The sequence below is a fragment of the Meriones unguiculatus genome, chromosome 3, assembly GCF_030254825.1.
Source record: "Meriones unguiculatus strain TT.TT164.6M chromosome 3, Bangor_MerUng_6.1, whole genome shotgun sequence".
Lineage (NCBI taxonomy): Eukaryota > Metazoa > Chordata > Mammalia > Rodentia > Muridae > Meriones > Meriones unguiculatus.
In genome coordinates this window covers 102438467-102458795 of record NC_083351.1, presented here as the reverse complement: position 1 = coordinate 102458795, position 20329 = coordinate 102438467, and positions in this window count along the sequence as shown.

Here is a 20329-nt window from a genome sequence, read left to right as displayed (position 1 = left end):
ACCAATTGTTGAAGTTTTGGTCATTTTGCTATAGGCATGAGGACTGAATTTTTTATTATACTTGACTAGCATTCCCCTACATACATGTAATATATTTTGTTGAGATGTGATTTATTTCTGTCTCTTGGCTATTATGACAAATACTGCTATAAACATCCATGCACATTTTTACTGTATTAATTTGCTAAGGATGGACAATATGGCATATCATCTGGTGGCTTGAACACAGGAAATATATTTTCTTACAGTTCTTCAGACTGAATACCCAGGATCAGGCAGCTGGAAGATTCTGTTTCTATGAGGACTGTCTGGGAGTGAAGGGAAAAGGCAGCCTATGGCTAATCAAAGACATAGTCCGTAGGGACGTATTAGTCGTTATAAGATATATATATATATATATATATATATATATATGTATATATATATAGTTACTGATAAATTATAAAGTTATAAATTATAAAGTTACTGATAAATTATAAAGTTTATTATCAGTAAAACAAACCAGATTTTCTCCAAAAGATGTTTCTGAGAAAATAAACAGTCCAACAGGGACATTTAAGAATCTGTCACTATTCAAGACCAGCCTGTGTGATTCGTTTACAGACAATGAGGCACTTAACCATTGTCCTTTCATTCTGACTCTTTGCCTGTTGAAAAACACTACAACCACCATGACAGTAATGCCCCAGCAGAAATATGTATGGAAAAATGTGTACTCCAAGGCAATCATCTGTTTTTCAGATTGGAACTCAGTAGAGACCAGATTGTTTACATGAGTTTGAAGGCTACTGAGTACTCAGATTTGCATTACAACAAAGAATTTCTTAATTTGCTTTTAAAAGTAGTTCATAGTCTTACTGAAAGAGTGTAGTTCACTTCAGCACATTAAAGAATAGTTATATTTGTAACAAATTATTATCAGTGAGACAGGTATTCTATGAGCAGCTAGAAGTAGAAATCCTCCTTTTTGCTAGGTGTCTGAGAATGGAGTTTAAATTTTGCCTCAAGCCAATACTTTTATAATGTTTTCTTAATATATTGGAAACACGAATCAAGGGAAAGTCAATAAGCAATAAGTAAGAATGCTATTCTAAACATAGTTCTAATTTCCAACAAAATTCTCTTTTCTTTTTTCTTTCTCTGTGGATCAACTCTAAGCTCTTTCTGTTTGTATGCCTGTCTAAGTCAGTGAAATTTGGAGATCACACTTTAACATCATCCTTGCCATGCACTGGTAGAATCTCTTCATCTTTCCCTCTCTTCCCTTTTCTTCCCTTCCCCTTTGTCCAAGTCCCTCTTCCATTTTCTGCAATATAGTCTCCATCAGCTAAAACAATTCTGCTTGTGTCCAGCTCTTCCTCCAGGTCATTCTCAAGAATAACAGTGCATGATTATTGCCTGAAGACGATTTCAAATATCCCTTCTTGGAATTCCAAAAAAAAGTTGTGTTGTGTTTCAAGCAGAATAGACTTCTTTCCTCAATACTGTTCAGGTCAATCATCACAATTTCCTAAGGTCCAATAAATCATTCTCATGTTTTTTTTTAAAAAATAGATTTGTTTCCTACACAGTGTACTCTGGGTATGATTCTTCCTTCCCTAACTCCTCCCAGGTCCTCTTGACTTCCCCAGCCAAATTTTCACGCTTTTTTGATCCCTCTAATTAGAAAACAACCAGGCATCTATAAAGGAAAGAAAATAAAAATAAACAAACCTGTACAGGGCAAAACAAAGGAACAGGAAAAACAAAACAAAACAACAACAACAACAAAAAACAAAACCCAAAGTGCAAAAAACACACATAAACTAGACACATACACACTGACACAGAAATACCCTAAAAATATAAACTCAGAAGCCATAACATGTAAACAGAAGACCTGTAGGAGAGAGAGAGAGAGAGAGAGAGAGAGAGAGAGAGAGAGAGAGAGAGAGAGAGAGCTGACACAAAGCATTATGTGACAAAACAAAAACCAAAAACCTTAAAAAATAGGTTGAGTTTGTTTTGTGTTGGCCAAACCAGTCTCATGATTTTTAAGATTGGCCACTCATTGCTTTCTCCCCTTCTCTTATGCCTCTCTTGAGGTCTAGTTTTGTCACGTAAAGACAATGTGTGCAAAGGAAACACTGACTGTTTATGCATTACATACCATATTTAAGGAGATAGATTTTAAGAGGAATTTTTTTAAAGAGTCTCCGTTGAAAAGATCTACAGTCCACACATTTTGACTTCAGAACATATAGAAATCAGTCTCCAATCACAGTGTCAGAATGTAAAATGTAGGCTGTTGAAGGGAAAAAGACATCAATGGTCTTATCCAGTACCAGATTCTGCATACTGTAATATCAGCCTACCAGGAAGGTGCAGCCACTGATGCCATCTTGGCATGACTGCTATGGATTAGTTAAACAGTTTCTGTTTGGGTTTAAAGCCTACTCATGGGAGTGAATTTCATTCCTGGTACTTTAATACTGCTTAAAACCCATGGCCAGAGAAGGCAGAGGCCCTAAGGCTGAGGGTCATTTCAAATTGCCTTCAAATATTTATACACATATTCCTTGGCTGTTCTGAACATTGTTTCGAGAAGCGTCTTTGTGGACTAGACAATATGTAATGAAAAGGATCATAGCTGTTTAAAGTGCTGAAGATAAGAGACAGTTGTCAATCCTAAATGGGACATCTGCATCAGCGCACACCACTACCACCACTGCCACTACCACCACCACTACCACCACCAAGGCTCTGGGAACATTTCAAAAGAGGAGACAGAATGAGTATAAAAGTCAGAGAATGGGAAGAAGTGCTGTTAAAGGCACTTTAAACACTTTAAACACAACAAAAAAGCAAATGTGTCCATTCTCTCTGAAGAATACCATGGACTGCTTATTGACTATCTTAGGAATCTACAGAAATGAAAACAGCAAGGAAAGCTCTAGTTGGCAAGTGGGCTCAGAGGGCATGGAGCTGCGTGTGTGGAAAATTTAGAGATGAAACAGAAATGTTGCAAATTCTTCAATAAAATTTTGTTTTCCTTTAATTGTCTGTGCTTTCTGTTTAAAGCTTTTGGAGTCAGGTTAATATTTAGAACATTTCTAATGTGTCATGCTGGAGAGACTTAGAGTGATGCCTGAGAGGCGTTGACGGAGAGAAAACAATCTGTTTAAATGAAGGACTGAGAGAAAGAGCACATTTACTTGACTTAAACATTGAATTTCATAAGCACAAACCCAGCACCGATACATGGTGTTCCTTTACTGGGGCTATTACGTTCTTTGGATTCTATTAAAAATAAAATTAATCCCACTGGCATTATAATGTTTAGATCATTAAGAAGGTATTTTTTTAATTCCTTCTTCTCTGGGTTTCATGTCTGTTTGTGAAATGCATAATTTAGGCATCACTGAACTCTTAACTTTTCAGCATTTTGTGTCAAAAGTAAATATCTGTGAAGTGATTAAGGAGTGGATTGAGTGGGATTAAATTCGGGTATAGAAAAAGGAGGTACAGGCCAGTCTATGAAGGCAAACATCTGATTTCCAGTGTGACGCCAGACAGTGCCAAAGCTAGTTCTACAGCCAAGTATCTGATTGCTAAGCAAATTCCTGGTCCCCAGGCAGAGAGCACACACAGTATGTTGGCTTTTTCTACACCCGAAGTAATTTTAACACCTGTGGGTACTTTATAAGACAAGCCTGAAAACAAGATAAGGAAAAAATAGAAACGGCAACACCCTTTTTTTCTTTCTTTCTTTCTTTTTCCCTGGAAATAAAGATCGTTCTTGGCAATCAGGCTCCACAAATCGTTGTATTTGTTGACAATGAACATTAAAGCGCATGAGATAAAAATACTCAAGCTTTATGAAACTTTAATTTTCTTAACACTAGATTGTAGGTCCTGAGAAAATGAAAAAGGAAAAGTGAATTTCTCTAAAATGTGATGATGTGTTCAAATTTAGGTCATCCACCAAAAACTAACATTTTCTCTCTCTCTCTCTCTCTCTCTCTCTCTCTCTGTATGTGTGTGTGTGTGTGTGTAAGTGAACGAGAAAGAGAGAGAAGTCCTATGCTCTATGCTGCCTCCTGACAATACTTATTTTGAGTTTGCCTACAGAATCCTAGAGCTCTGTCAAGCTGGAAGTTTCACCTGTGTAGTTCAGTATTTTCTGTTATTGACTGTAACTTAGTTCATCTAGCGTGTTTGGCTTGGAAGGCAGGTGCCATCATGAGCATGCTGGGTAAGGAATGAGCACTGCACAGATCCACAGTAATCAGATCCAGTAGAAAATGGGATATAGCAGATTTCAGGAAAAAAAGAAGAAAGATTTCTATTGAATTTGTATTTTTTATATTAATTACAGTTTACTCACTTTGTATCCCAGCTATAGCCCCCACCTTCCCCCCTCCCAATCTCACCTTCCCTCCCTCATCTCCTCCCTGCCCCTTTCTAAGTCCACTTATAGGGGAGGTCCTCCTCCCCTTCCTTCTGACCCTAGAAAGATTTCTGAGAAAGCTCCTTGGGATGGAATCCCTATGGTGAATCGACAGCACTGAACACTTTCTAGAATGCTCTTTAGCCTTCACAAATATCAGAATAAAAGGTTGTTAGTCCTCCTGTCTTTTCTTGGCTTCCTCAGATAGAAACTTCTGAATTCCATTGAATGTGAGCTTCTGTCAGTTATAAGGCAGAGCTTTTTTCTACTCAGAGAACACAGTGCTTCCAGCTATATCCCAGACTTTGTTCTCTCAGAGTCTGAAACCTGAAACCTGTCTAAAGCATCTGTAAGTGACAGTCACAGCCTCTCAGGATATTGAATGCCTTGCTAGTCTTTATAGAGATGCAGCCTCTGTTCAGCTCCATAGCACAAACATCACCAGTGAAATTTTTAACATTTTAAAAAATATTCTTGACAGTTTTAATAATGTATGTAATGGCTTTTGGCCATTTTTCACCCTTTTGTACTCTCTCATCTCTCCTTTCCACTGAAATGCTTCTTCCCAACAAGCTTCACTTTTAATTTCATGACTTTACTTCTTCCCTGTCCTGTCCTTCCCTCTCTTTCTGGAAGCATTGAGTATAATGAGGGTTGCTGGTGTGAGCATGGGTTAAAGGTATTTTCGGGATCATAGTAACTTATCAGTGATTACATCAAGGATGATAATAGAACTGCCCCTTCCTTAGTAATCATTAACCTTCATTATTCCCTCATGGAGAGGTGCACCCACATGAGAACCTCCTTATACGAAAGGGAATATTGTCAGGCTTAATCTTGTGCAGGGCTTCAGGTAACTACAGTTGCTGTGAGTTCATGACTATGGGGAGAACAAACACTCCCAATCATGTCCTAGTTCTTACATCCTTTCTGCCCCCTCTTCATTAATGCTCCCTGAGCCTTCAAGCAGCTGGTAGATGTCTCATTTGGTGCTGGGCACTCAACAATCACATTTATTCTCAACGCTTTGACCACTCAAGAGTGTTTTCAGTAACTGCTACCCACAAACACAGGCATTTATCTTCCTGTTGGTTTCATGCTTTCTCAGACTTCATAAGATTTGTTTTATTTTCCTTTTAAAATTTTTATTGTTTTTAATTATGTGTACCTGTGTGTGGGAAAGGGCACATAAGTGAAGTTGATCACAGAAGCCATAGACAATGAATTCCCCAAGAGCTGGAATTACAAACAGTTGAAAGTTTTGAAAGTTGCCAAATATGGGAATTAATTTGGGACCTCTGAAAGAACAATGTATTGCTCTTAGCCAGTGACTCTGGTTTTATTTTTCTGAAAAGAAAATGGTATTTTTTCCAGTCCTTCAAAGGCCAATCTTACTGGATTTATTTTTACCTTCTTTTTCATGTCTTCCTGTCTAAATTATGATTTTTTAAAAAAAGTTCTAATATCACATTTTATAAGACATTTTTTAATAAAAAAGACTATCTAATTACATTGACCACTAAACTACAATAAGCAAGGTCAGACATTCACATGCAATAATGGCCATGTCAAGGCACTTTTACATGGCCAGCAGACATGAGACTAACCCAGGATGAATTGCTTCTAGATATCAAAAACGTTTAAATTTAATTAAAGGTCAATTTTAGAATTGGTGCAGAATGTGGAGTTGAGCAAGCATAAGCCTCGTTCTTTCATTGTGTGGAGTTACTATGTGTCTTATAAACTTTTCAGACAGCTTAGGAGATGTTTCTTATCCTATAATTCATGAAGTGGTATAGACAATGTGTTGTTCCCAAATTAATATGTTTAAGTTACCCCCATCACTTTGCTCTTTTAACTTCCCAGTTCAGCAGGAGATGAGGTTGTTTGGAATTAGGAAAATTTGCAGAGGTTTTCAAGTTAAAATTGGGCTGGTATCAAGCATGAATGGCCCTCTTATCACAAGGGATGCTTGGACACAGTTATGACATGTGTGCATAGCAGAACAGTACTGTGAAGAGCCAGAGAGGGATGGTGGACATCTGCACAGCAAGATGAAATTTCTGGAGCAAATTCTACACTCACACCTTTCAGAAGGAGATCCCCTACATGCTCTTCAGTTTCTGACCTCCAGACTCTGTCTCTGAGACAGCTCACTGATAAGATCACTTCCATTTAGTGCTTTATTATGGCAATTGTAGAAAGAAAATACTTTTGTTGAAGCATCTTATTTGATGTTTTAGGACTTCGGAATCCTTTCCCTCACCATACACAGTGCTAGGCCTGTGAGGTTAGATCAGCAGCATGGGGTAGCTTCCACACCTTAGCATAGAAATGCTGAGCATTGTTCCAGCCAGCTGACTCGAGTTCAGATTTACATTTCAGCCTTTACCTTCTATGTCCCTTCTCATATCATAAGGTAGCAAAGAATAACATGAATGTTTTGAAATACAAACATTCCTTTCCTAGAGAAAATAAAATTGTATTAAAAAAATCCAGACAGCTCTGGATTCTACTTAACTGCAAAAGTCCTTTGGTCTAATGAACGGAGTCATTAATTTAATATCTATCCCCACTGAAACCTTTAACAATTACTTTTGTGTCAAGATCATCAAGTTAAAAGCATTGAGGGATTTGTCATCTAACAAGAATGAGATGTGTGTGAGAATTAGTCTTCTGTCTGTGTTCTGTCTTGGATACTGATGGTGATGAGACACTGCTCAGGACACAGGCTCTGAAGGATGGATGTTGATGCAGGATAGTTTGCTCTGAGATTGAATCATTCCATCAGTAAGGTAACTCGTTAAGTAGGAAGTAGTAGGAAGTTAACCAACTCAAAATAACTTCATGAAGTCCCTGAAACTGACCAGATTCATTAGCCCCTTCACTTCCAGAGCAAGGAATAAATTCTGAGGGGCTCTCTCAGACAAGCCAAGCTGCAAAAAAGACTCTTGAGACCAGACCAGCTGCTTGGAAGAAGAATAAACCAGTAGAGTTGCCCAGAAGATGTTTAGAAAATAGTCACTTGGAAAGGACACTTTCTGACCCGTTGAAATGTTTTTCAGGCTATGAAGTGAGCTCCAGATTTTCTAGCTTTATGAGTTGTCATCCCTACTGGCATGGGCGTTAGAGATGTAGCAGTCTATGTGTCATTTCTGCTCCTATAAGTGACCCCTCATCCCTGTAAATAACCAGAGTGAAAAGTACTGGTTCACCAAATTGGATTTTGGTCGTTTCTATACTTTGGTATGTCATGGGCATCCTATCTGGAATGAGCAGATGTGTGTGTTAGGAAGAGTTCTGTGTCACAACAGATTTTGATACTCTCATATATTAGAGTTCAGTGCTATCAGTTAGTGGGCTATGACCTTATGAAATGATACTCACTATTTACAACTTTACACCAGGAAGATACAAACCATTTTCTTTACAGCCTCAATTTAGCCTTGGAAGAGTCAAAACCTTTATTTTAAAGTGTTACCTTTGGACTTTGAGAGTGGCTCAGTGGTTAAAAGCACTGGATGCCCCAGCATTAATAAGGATAGATGTTCACATGTTAGCACATGTAAGACAAGCTGGGCATGATCCCTAGGCATTCATGCAAATCCATCACTGAAGACAAGTGGAGACAAGTAGATGCTGGGGCTTCCTGGATTCCAGCTTATCTGAGCTTCAAGCTTAGGAATAGACCCTGCTTTAAAGGAAGAAGGGAGAGATTAGTAAGACACCCAACGCCCTTCTCTAGCCTCTGTTTGAGCACAAGCACCTATACTTCCATGCTTAATTCGCACTCATACATACAGATCCATATACAACATCTTTATACACATAAACACAGACACACCTACAACACACACACAGATACACACGTATACACACATACATACTCATATATTATACTCACACACACATACCACATAGACATATATCACAAACATAAACACACAAACACACTCATCCACCACACTAGCACACATACACACTCAAATTCCACATACATATACCTTAAACACACACATACACACACACCACATTCATATACACATATAAACACATACCACAAATGCACAAATGGAAACAACACATCACTTTTAATTAAAGTGGAATACAAATGTTAGCTTGCCAAATAATCTAGTTAAATTTTATTTAATTCTTAGATCAGTAATGCATAGATTTTTATTCTTGCACAATATGGATCCAAGCCTCCATTTAAAAAATTCCAATTCTCATCCTGATATTTTCAAATATGCAGTATTTTAATTTATAAAAATATTCTGAGAGATATCCTTGAAAAAACCTCAAATTTCCATGATAAACAAAATGCTAATTTCTCGACAAATGGAGTGTAGCCTTAACTTAACTTATATGTAACTTAGTGATATTGTAAAGTTTCTCTGTTTTTGGACAGATCAGTAAAAGTCACTGCAATAACACTGTTTAAAGCTGTTTTCATAAAACGTATAATAGTAATGTATGTTGGAATTTTTCATTTATGAATTGAACTTGATGACAGCATCATTCACATAGCAGATTTGGTGGTATTCTATGAATAAAGGGATATTTTAGTGACTCGTGATCCCAAAGGCACATTGCTAAAGGGGACAGAGCTCATAAATGAGTCAATGATATAATCCAGATACACATTTATTAAAGTAGACATGTTGTAACAGACACAATGTCATATTAAATGCACTTTCGAGGAATTAATGGACTATTTTAAATGGAAAATGTAGAATATTATAGGAAGATGGAACAGCCCACGTTAAGGGTCATTATACACCATTTGGGATCCCGTACAGTCATGACCTGTTTACCAGGACTGTTGACGGCAGGGCTGAATGAAAGAGTAAGCTTCAGGAGGAAATTCACTTACTTCTGAAGCAGATACGAATGAAAACAGTTACACACATCTATTGGCCATCTGTCTTCTGAAGAAAAGCAAGCATAAAGCTCACATACTGTGGGCATAGGTGCGGTTCCGTTACAGCTCTGATGCTTCCAGGAGTCAACGGCGACTCATGCAGCTCATGTACCTGTCAATCTGGCCGATGCGGAGCATCTCCAGGCTCACTGGCAGCTTTCAAAGAAGCCAGAGTTCTGGGATGACCAGTTTGAAGATTACCACATTCCAGAATCTATGTCATTTCATGCATTTCCGTTATTTCTTCTCTGAGAACAACTTGACAAGTAATAGTAACTACAAACATTTGATACGAGATTGGCTTTTTAGTATATAAACATTGGCACGTGAAGCCTTTCTTATTTTTATGTACATTTACTATGTATTCAGGTACACTCTTAGTTACCCCGGACCTCCTGAAAATCTCTTAAAAAGCATTACAATTTTCTGTATTTGAGTTTCATGCTCACAGAGTGTGGGTCAGGAACCGACTTTCTCCTACTGTTGTCGGTGTTCTACACATGATCCTGCCTCCACCAGCTACAAATGGATGACTAAAGTTTGATTTTAGAGGAGACTGCACTGAAGAGAATGCAACTGCAGAGGTCAAGCACGGGAATCTTGCTCCCAGCATGGGGCTGTAAGCTCAAGTGTCCTTGTAGACAGCAGCCATCAGGTTCCACTGCAGCAGGGTGGTAAGGTGACTCGGGCCTTTCAGCTAGCTGGGCAGCATCAGGATGGTGTTTCACCTTCCTCGGAGGCACACAAGCTTTCTGTGTTTTTTAAACAGATTTTTTTCTTCTTCTTAAACTAGTGAGAGGTAAAGACAGCATGGTATCTAAGAAGCCTTTTGACATGGCAATCTGACTTCCTCCTCGTTACATGTTCTCTTGCCATGTTTCCTGTGTTCATGTCTGCTAGCTGAACCCTCTTTCAGGAGGCAATGCAGTCAACCTTTTCTCACTAAGTGAGCCAACCTATATTTTTCTGGTGATATTTCCACAGTGGAAAAAGCAGCTAGTCTCAAACAAACAAACAGACAGCAAAAAAGCCAAAACAATTTCTGGACCCAGCTGAGAGAAATTCTGTTGTCTGGAGCTCTTCTGTGCCTACCACCTTACTGCAAAGACTGATGTAGAATTAAACGTAAAGAAAAACTCACTAACATGTACATTACCCTCCACACTTCTTGGAGAATTAAAAATCAGATAAAAGTGGGAAGAAAAATAAAATTCAGATTAGCAAAAGGAACATAAGAATATAAAACACAGGGAAGTGAATGGAATTTTATGTAAGAAGTGGGAAATAATCCTGTGGCTAGTCCTGCGTCCACTCCGGTAGAATTTACTGTGACAATGGCCACTCTCAGCTGCTCCATCGTAGTACTAGCCACAGGATTATCAGCATGGATTGTTGCAGCCATGAATCATCTGAAGGAATGGGCGGGCATGGGAGTGTTAGCAGGCCTTCTGGTGTTGGTCTCCTTGGTTTGCCTGTGGTATATATGCAAGATTAGAGTCTCACAACAGTGTGATGCAGCCATGATCATTCAGGCCTTTACAGCCATTGAAGCAGGACATTCTCCCCAAGCATGGTTGGCTACCATAAAAAGCTAAAATGTTACGCTCAGGATGCGAGGCTAAGCACTGCACTCAGGGTCAGCCTCTTTGGACCCAGAGAAGAGCATGTCTGATTGCATGCGGGTTGATGCCCCAGGTCCCGCCTCTGAGAAAAAGGTATCGGACGGGTCTGATGCTCTTTGGGTGGATGACACCTAAATGAACATCTGTACAAAGTCCCAATTTATTTCTAATATCAGAGATCAGACCTCTACTCTTGCCTGATGCGTCTAAAACAAAAAGGGGGAACTGTAGAGAGCTGCGGAATGCTATGCCTTAAAGATGGAGCTGGTTTCCGCCTTCCACCTTCCTGATGGTGAGTGCTCTCTGTCACGAACAACTCCACATTTGGCTAAGGCCGAGGATCTGGCTTGCTTCCATGTATGTGGACCTATCTGCATTGCCCCCGTGGCACGCCTGGGTTGGCTACCCAGAGGCTATTTAAGCTGTGGGCTGGCTTTCCCCGGGGTCCGAGGATTGTTCAATGTTCCTGAATAAACTGCATTGAAAAAAAAAAAAAAAAAAAAACAAGAATTGTAATAGAAAAAAAAAAAAGAAGTGGGAAATAGTAAGATCTGGAGAAGACAGGAACTCCACAAGGAGAGCAACAGAACAAGAAAATTTGAACACAAGGAACTTCCCAGAGACTCATACTCCAACCAAGGACTATTCATGGAGACAACCTAGAACCACTGCACAGATGTAGCCCATGGCAGTTCAGTGTCCAAGTGGGTTACATAGTGATGGGAAGAGGGACTGCCTCTGACATAATCTGATTGGCCTGCTCTTTGATCACCTCTCCCTGAGGGGGGGAGCAGCCTTATCAGGCCACAGTAGAGGACAATGCAGCCACTTTTGATGAGAACTGATAGACTAAGATCAGAAAGGAGAGGAGAACCTCCCCTATAAGTGGACTTGGGGAGTGGCATGCATGCAGAAAGGGGAGGGAGGGTGGGATCTGGAGGGGAGGAGGGAGGGGCTTATGGGGGGATACAAAATGAACAAAGTGTAATTAATAAAAAAAGAAAAAAAACAACAAAAAAAGAGAAATAGTAAGATTTTAATAGTAAGTAATAATAAAATCAACAGTAAAGTTTGTGAATGCAGTCTCTGAATCCCTGTTTCGATGTCTTAATATGTCATACTTCACCTTCTTTTTGTTGAACGTGGGCAACTGAAGCCAACTATGGTGAAGAAGGCTAGCTAACAGGCTGATTGGAACAGCAAGGTTTTAATCTCTTGGTGGAGAGGAATTTAGAATTGCAAATCAGTCCATCAACACACACCTAACTCATCCAGCCAACATTTACTCAACTAGCTCTCCAGGAGCCAGAACAAGACCTTGAGTCTATGCTCTTGAGCAACTGACCTTGAACAGGAGACAAACAGCTCACTCTGAAAGGGTCAGAAAATGGCATTGCTGAGCACATGTTATAAATATATAACAGAAGTGCTACAAAAATCAACCCAGCAACCATATGGGGTTCCTCTGTTCTGTGATTTCTTTCAACCACTCACTTTGAGGCATGCTGAAATAAATGCCTACACATGGAAAGAGAGTTAGAATTATGTCTGTTCTCAATTGAATTGTGAGGCAAAGTTTCTCTCTCTCTCTCTCTCTCTCTCTCTGTCTCTCTCTCTGTTTCCTATGGTGCTAAGGATAGAATGACGGTTCCTATGCGTGCTGGGCATGTTCTGTGGGTAAGGATTCTATCTTTAGCATAGAGCTGTCTTAACAATGAGAAGACCATACTGGGTTTCCCTCTTAAAGCAAAACATTTTATACGTGTATATTTATAAACTGAGGGATGAAAGCACTTATGAAGAAAATATGATCTGAATTTTTTTATTATTTATAAGGTGTATTTTTAACTGAATTAGAGTTTAACAAACAAATATACAATATTTTCTAAATAATAGATATAATATGTATAGATTTATGCATATTTTAATTTGTTGTATTTGTACACACACATATATAATTACTTTATTATAATTTAGTTTTTAAATACAAAAACTAAAATACATATACTTGTCTTAGCTGGTTGTTACACTGACTTTTTAGAAACTATTTTACAACTATTGATTTTCTCATTCATTTTGAAAACACTTCCCATGATATTAGTTTGAAGTGTATTTTATTTACTTGTGTAAGAACTCTAGTGCTGCACAGTTTTTCTCTCCGAATCAATTATAAATAAGAATGTGCCTTGTTTTCACCTGCTGTCATTTGATGTGACTGAAAGAGGTTAGCTATTACAGCCTCACTGAAGATGTATTGGTAAATTGACTCGCATCTGAAAGGCCCATTTATTATTGCTGCATCTAATTGAATATGATAAATCCATTTTAAGAACCTTTGCTCAATACTTTCAGCACTGCAGCAGAACTGTTTGTCTTTCATCATCCATCTTGATGCATAGGAGAGCACAAAGGCTGTTCTGTTAGTTCTGATGACACTGTTCTTGTTCTTCTTTTAGATGCAGTGATGAGCACTGTTTTGTGTGGCAAATGGGATAACAGTTGAGCAGGAGATGCCCTTCTGTACTCAGATGTCTCAGCCTCACTAAGATGTTTGCACTGAGATGATAATTTTATGAATTGTCCCTTTATATGTGTTTTCCTTTAATGATGTATTTGCCTGGGGTTCACTTGAGTCTTTAAAAAGACTTTAGAACTCAGCTGCCAGGCAGCTTGGCTTCCTCCCCTGGGACCCAGAGAGCTCTGCCTGAGGCTGTGGACTGCTGCAGTTTCTTAACTGTGAATCTTCTTTTCTGGGACCAGCACATCATGGGCATGTTCAGGATGGAGAAAATCAGTTCCTACAGATGTATTGTTTGACTAAAACACATCACTACTATCACAAAGGTAATACTCTTGCAGAAGCCACTCACTAACAAGTATGCCCAACAGGGGGTCCCAATGCTCCCAAGCCTGCATGTGTGTCTGTGTTTTCAAATGATATAACACATCATATAACACAGATGATACTATTTCACTGACTAGTAAAATTGTAAGTAAATGTATACATATAAAATATTTACAAATAAAGAACAAAGTTTTCGAATAACAATATTAGAGAAGTGTATTTATACTTCAAATGGATAAAATCCATCAACCAAACCAAATTAAAAATATAGAAAATAATGCATATGTATATATGTGAATATGTTTGTATTATGTGAACATTAGGGTAATAAATTGCTTCTTAAGGCACAATGTTTGTCTGTTTTTTTTTTGTTGTTGTTTATTTTACTGTTATAAATAAGTTCCCTGATGTTGAAAAACATTTCTTCCCTGCCATCGACCTCTACATTTAAAAAGTCACCATGGTTTCTCAGACAATTAGGAATACTGCTTCCTCAAGATTCAGCTATACCACTCCTAGGCGTATATCCAAAAGATGCTCAAGTATACAACAATGACATTTACTTGTTTGTAGCAGCTTTATTCATAATAGCCAGAATCTGGAAACAACCCACATGTCCCTCAATTGAGGAATGGATACAGAAATTGTGGTACATTTACACAATGCAATACTACCCAGCAATTAAAAACCAGACATCATAAAATTTGCAGGCAAATGGTGGGAACTAGAAAAGATCATCCTGAGTGAGCTATCCGAGAAGCAGAAAGACACATATGGTATATACTCACTTATAAGTGGATATATATTATTAGACAAATAAGATAGAATAATCATACTAAAATCTGTAAACCTAAAGAAGCTAAGCAAGAAGGAGGGCCCTGGGTAAGATGATCAATCTTCATTCAGAAAGGGAAATGGGATAGACATCGGAAGAAGGTGAAAATAAGGAACAAGACAGAAGCCTACCACAGAAGGCCTCTGAAAGACTTTAACTAGCAGGATATTAAAGTAGATGCTGAGACTCATAGCCAAACTTTTGGCAGAGCGAAGGAAATCTTATGAAAAAAAGGTGGAGATAGAAAGACCTGGAAGGGTCTGGAGCTCCACAAGGAGAACAACAAAACCAAAAATATCTGGGTCTAGGGGTCTTTTCTGAGACTGATACTCCGACCAAGGACCATTCATGGCAATAATCCAGACACCCTGAACAAAAGAAGGCAGTGGCAGCTCAGTCTCCAAAAGGGCTGCTAGTAAGGGGAACAGGAACTGTCTCTCACATGAACTCAGTGGCCGGCTCTCTGATCACCTCCCCCTGACAGGGGAACAGCATGACCAAGGCACAGAGGAAGACTATGAAAGACAGTTCTGATGAGATCTGATAGACTAGGGTTAGATGGAAGGGGAGGAGGTGTTCCACTATCAGTGGGGAAGGGGCATGGGAGAAGATGAGGGAGGGTGGGATTGGGAGGGGATGAATGTGGGGCTACAGCTGGGATACAAAATGAATAAGTTGTAATAAATAAAAAATTATATTAAAAAATAAATAAGAGCTGGAAGCTAGGAAAACAAAACAAACAAACAAACAAAATGCCACCATGCTGTTGTGAAAATTCTCCAACACAAATAAGGAAGCATGGTGCCTCCCTGCCTCAGCCATATCACTTGTCTCAGCACTCCAGCTTCTCACAGTCCTCTCCAATTAATTGGGACTTCCCAACAAGGCACATAGCTGTATTTTGACAAAGCATGTATCTGAACATTCAAGCTAAAAAGCCATTTGATGTATGGCTTGCTGTTGTGTTAGGTTGGTTTTATTGTTTGCAGTGATGCTGAAATTTTTTATGTTATGAGAAAGTGAGAATGAGAGAGGGCATGAAGAGAGAACCTGAGAGAATGAGAGAGTGAGAGCAAGGTTTCCTATCTCCAATGATCTACCCAGCATTTCTGAATTGCGAGTCCTCTGTTTTCTCAACACTTTTCCAGTTTCTAAGTAACATTTCAAATTTGGTAGTCAATATCCCCACTGATTCTATGAGAGTCTAATTAAGCTTTTATCTAACCTTATACGTATTTTTCTTAAGTATATGTTTTATCCTGTATGCACTAAAGATATCTATAAACCTACAATTTAATAATGAAGAAGCATTCATGAATCTTTGCAAACACTTATCTATTTTCAGACGTAGGATCTTACACATTAGAAATACATTTTCCTTCCCATTTACCTTCTCTGTGTATGTAAGCACCCTCTGAGAGCTACATTAATTATTTATTTGCCTTTTTGTAGTTTCATTACATATGTTCTTATTCTTAATTAGTATAATACACAATTCTTTCTCCTATGAACATATATAAAATAAATGTGTTATTTAAAGGTTATCCTTACTCAGGTTATATTTTAATGCATTAATGACTGTGTATGTATTCCGCCTAAGCTACATCTCTATATAAAAACGACAAATCAATACGTAGATTTGACTCAACTGGGAAGACTTTCAATACCATGTATGTGTGAGTATCTATATGTACCAATGAATCCATATTCCTTATTATGTATCACATTTCAAGTATCACAGCAGCTGTGGCTGCACAAGCCCTGCATAAAATTATGCCAGTGAACTTCCACCCTGGAGAAGAAATGCAGCACTAAGTAGATTTAATGGAAGCAGGTTATGGAGAAGAGAAAGAGGAGAAGGATAAAAAGATGGAGGAAGAAGTGTTTATGATGTTGAGAGGGATTGTGAGGGAAATCAGAAGGAGTGGAGGGTAGATATGATCTGAATACATTGTAAACACATATGCTCTCCTCTAACTAAAATCAAATTTAAAAAGTCAACTCCAGACTCTGTGAAGTTTTTCTTTAGGCAATTTTAGTATGAATAGAATTTCAGGAACATAGAGAATATCTGTGTTCAAATTTACTAAATGATAAATTACTTTGTGAACGATCTCAGCTTTCCACATACTATTCTAATTACCACTGAAGCATATGTCCTAAATGTATACCTTTACTAATTTGATGTTTGTAGTGGTCTGAATAAGGACAGCTCTATAGGCTCATATATTTGAATGCTTAGTCACTAGGGCGTGATCCTATTTGAGAAGGAATGGAGCTGTTGCCCCTTTGGAGTAGGCTACTGCTCCAGAATCATGCCTGCCATTTCTACCACTGCTGTTTCCCTCCATGATGATAACGTACTCTCTAAAACTGTAAGCCAGACACAAATCAAATACTGTTCTTTATAAGAGTTGCCATGAACATGATGTCTCTTCACAGCAAAAGAAAAGTGGCTAAGATAATGTTTCATTTTTTACTTTTTAATTTTGAGATTATAATATAATTACATTTTCTTCTTTTATCCTAGCAAACTGCCCATATATCCCTTCTTTCTCTCTTTCAAATTCATGACTTCTCTTCTTGTTAATTGTTAAGGCATGCATATATGCACCTCCATATATATACATATATATATTTCTAAACATAACCTGCTTGGTTTATATAATGTTATTTGTATGCATGTTTTCAGGGATGACTGTTTGGTATTGGATAACGAATTGGTGTGTTCTTGTCTGGGAAAAAACACCTCACCCACTCTCTGTTTTTCTCAGTAACCTATATTTCTTCATGTAGAGCTGAGTACCTTTGTACTTTTTTCCATCTACTTTTTCATGTCTTCTGTTATAATTCCTGTTCAGTTCATATTTAGGTAGTAATATTGGTGACACTTTATGGGCGAGGTTTTTGACATTACTAGGAGACAGAGTCTAACAGCAATCTATTTGAATCTCTGATTCAATCTTTCTGACCCCTTTTTGACAATGGTTCCTGAGACACAAAATACTGTGTGGAAGTGTTTCGTAGATGTAACCATTGGGACTGGGGTCTACAACTCTGCCTTTTGACTGTTTGAAGTTTCTGTAATCGTCTCCATTCATTGCAAAGAGAACTCTCCTGGTGAGGGTGAAGCCTACACTTATCTGAGGGTATAAGACAGACGTTCAGATTATTATTATGGATTATGTTGCTTTAATAAAGTTGTGCTTTCTACTTCAGATTGATTTGTTATTTTTATTTTATGTGTGTGGATTTTTTAGTGCATGTGTGTATGTGCACTGCATGTGTGCCTGGTGTCTGAAGATGATAGAATAGAGCAACGAAGTTTCAGGAGCTGCAGTTAAAGGTGATGATTGTGTGTTGATGCTTGGGTGTTGGGAAGCAAACCTGGGTCCTTAGAAAAAGCAATAAGTTGTCTTAACTGCTAAACCATCACTTCAGCTTCAAAGTTGTTTTCTTTGCTTGGTCATGTATTTTTTCCCCTATTGGAAGATGTTTTACATAGATTTTGACTCATTATTGACATGTCATAGGATCCAATCCTAGCTTTTTAATATAAAATTTCCTCATTTGTAATATATTTGGGCCATTTATGCTTTTTTCACATAAAGGAATTTTTACTTTAATGTGCAAGTATGAATTAATTAAGAACCATTTTAAGAAAGGGTTTCTCACCAAGTCATGGACCAATTTGTTATATTTTGTTTCACATAAAGACTGCAATGAATCTACACCAGTGGGAGATGTTTATCCATTTTCATTTCTCACAGGAAAATGACCAGAGCCTATTATCTGAGCTCTTCATTGTATTTTGCTGAAGTGTTCATCTTTTCTTGGCCCAAACAGGATGGTTGTATTATTAACAGATTATTTTACTGAGTCAATATTGTGGTGTGGAGTTCTATGTTCTCTGGTGCACATAGCCTAAGTTATGGGGGAAAACAGACATGGGGCTAGAGTGAGGTCACAGACCTAGCCAAACTAGTCCTTGCTTGTTCTAAGCCTACATGCCCGAGGCACATAGGCTTCTGACTCCCAGCTCTCAAGGTAGCCCCACATAGCTGGCACCTGGATGCAAATAGAGCATCACCAGCATCCCCGCCACAACCAACGATGTCCACCCACCCTGGAGTGGGAATTCCCACTCCCCAAGTCCCTGTTCATATCAAACAAAGCTGTTCGTCTAAGAGTTGATGTTTCACTGAGCTATAATGCTTAAAGGGTTGTTTTGGAGAAGTCTTTCTCTATGTGGACCTTCACCACTGGACTCTAGGACCTGCCTACCCTGAGGCCTTGCTAACAGGGTCCCATCTCACGTCATCCCTTGGTCCAGTTCCCGCCGCTGAACTGCTCCTGCCCAAGGCGTGTTGGCCTCCTGACTGCTTCTTTTTCTTCTTGTTCCTCTTGGTGAAGAGCTATAATTGCCCAAAAGATCTGTTACACTAAAATCCTCTTAGAAAGGCTTCTACCCCCAGCACTTCCAACTGGACCTGGATCCTGAAGATCCCGTTGTTCTGGACTCTGCATCTTTTTTCCAGGCTCAGTGTGCAGCCTGAGTGGGCCGTGACAGCCCGAGGGACGGAGCAGAACAAAGAACTAGAATGTTCAGTGTTCCAACTATTTGTTTTAACAGTGTCATGACAGGACCTTTGTGCCTTCAAAGAGGTTTGGATTAAATCTACTGAGTTCCACGCAAACACCCCCACTTGATTATGCTTGGACTCTCCTGTAATAATGAAATAAAAATATTAAATATATTACTTATATTTATCATTTATCTCCTAATAACTGTGCATTTTGTTGTTGTTTTGCTTTCTTTGTTATTGTTTAATCTGCTCTTACAGTTTTACAAAAAATAGTTTTGATTGTTTTTATTTACATGTAGTGTCTTTTTCTCTCTAATAATTTTTTTCTTAATAGGTAATACAGTGTTTTATTAAGATAAAATATGCTAAATATCATTAATCATTTTAACCATGTGTAAGTGGTTAATTCAGCTTAATTAAATATTGTCACAATGTTACACAGCCGCTAGCATGTTCTGTAAATAAACCTTCCCCCTTATCCCCATATTAATCAATTTTCTCATTACTATGGTAACTTTCCTCACACATGGGAAGCTGACCCAGGGATAAACCATAAGGTCTGCTCAAAGTAACCCATTTCCCCTAGTGATTTCTCACCTCAAACACTTTCATAACACTTCACTCACTTCTTTCTGGTAGGGACCAACTGTTCCACCATGAGGATGTGGGGCACAATTCACACCCCAAGCACAGCTAGTTTTCTTGTACATGTAATAGGCACTAACTCTGACGTCCCAACCTTTGCTACGACTCCCATCCCTTCCCCTGAAGCTCCTGATAGTGATCTTGTGTTTGCTTCTTCTGGAAACCTCTCAAACAATGGAGTCATGTTATACTTATCCTTCTGAGTTTGTATAATTCCTTTACGTAATATGCTGTTTTTAAAAGATTTCTTTTTTAAGTTGTGTGCATGTGAATATGTGTGTATGGGTATGTGACTGCAGGAGCCCACAGAGATGGAGGATACCGACTCCCTTGATGCTGGAGATACTGGCAGTTTTGCACCACCCAAAGTGGATGCTGAAAACCAAACCTGGTTCCTCTTCAAGAACAGTATGCACTCCTTAACTGCTGATCCATCTCACTAGCCC